Source organism: Suricata suricatta, chromosome 11 (assembly GCF_006229205.1).
Source record: "Suricata suricatta isolate VVHF042 chromosome 11, meerkat_22Aug2017_6uvM2_HiC, whole genome shotgun sequence".
NCBI lineage: Eukaryota > Metazoa > Chordata > Mammalia > Carnivora > Herpestidae > Suricata > Suricata suricatta.
Genome location: NC_043710.1, coordinates 14,238,991 through 14,240,361, shown reverse-complemented (window position 1 = coordinate 14,240,361; position 1,371 = coordinate 14,238,991).

Sequence of the window (1,371 nt, the reverse complement as noted above, 5' to 3'; positions counted from 1 at the left end):
ACCAAGACTAATTATTTATTAATATTGAAGGTAGTTGTTTTCCCCTAAAATGATTACAGTCAAACATAAATGTTATCATTCCCACAAAATTTATCCTCATTTTATCACCTTTCCTCCATCTAATTCCACCCCCCAAGTCATCCCATTACACTCCCTGTAACTCATTTTGCCAGATCATTTGATTCCCTTTTCATAATCTGAAGGTTTTTGGTTTTGTTTTGAGGGCTTTTTGCATATCCTTTAAATATTGATGTTCTTCTCCCATCCTTTCAAAGACTCTTAACTCAATAAAAATAGAGTCTGCTTTTTCTCATATGTACTTAATAGTTTAAATTTTAATGATGGCTAGTATAGTAGCAATAATTAATAACAGTCAATACAGTATGCTAGTACTTGTATGAAGTGCTTAAAAGGGATTTTTACAAATTAATGCACATAATGACCCTATGAGATGATATTCTGAATATTTCCACAGAGGCACAAGAGAAAACTGACAAGACTAGGCAGCTAGTAACTTAGCATAGTAGAATCTGACCTTGGCTAAGATGTTTTAGGAACCCTACAATGACTGTGAACAGTACTACCACATTTTACACAGGATCTGGATCTTTATTAAAATAATAAAATAATGCCTTGCATATTTCAAGATTACACTTAAATTTTGAAATGTGTAGTTAAGAGTCATATTTTGTTTCCCAACTTGTACAGTCCACTTATAGTGAAATCTCAATTGCATCAACAAAATAAATAAGAAAATGTTAATAGTTTTGATCATTCGATGATAGCACAGCAACAATATTTAAAGGATTTTTAACTTATTGAGCTAGACTCATAATTGTGTTTAACTGTCTAAACACTTTAATTTTTGTGCTTGTGATAGGAATATTGAAAGGAGGTATGGTTATCTTCATGTGTACATATGTGGGTACACATGATTGCACATGTAAATGGTAACAAGAAGATGACTGAAGGATGCACCAAGCAACAGTGTCAAAACTTAATCAGATCTTCATCTTAAGTATTTAGAAGAGACCACTTTATGTGAGATGCATTTACCAGATGTCCAGAGTGATTTCATGTTTACCATTTCATATGATGAAGTCTGAGTGTCTGATCTGAATCCCAGGTGTGCCTTTCGCTGGCTATGATTTGGGGTGAGACACTTATCTTGCTGGAATTTAGAATCTTCACATATAAGTACAATTATTTTTCATATTTAAGTAATCTTAAGTGTTAGACTTCCTGCTGTCAGCACACGGCCTACTTTAGTCCTCTGCCCCTCCTCTCTCATCTGATTCTCCCCAGCTAATTCTCTCATGGAGGGACAAGGGGAAGAGAAAGAGAGGCTGAAACCTCTCATGTAATAGTCTC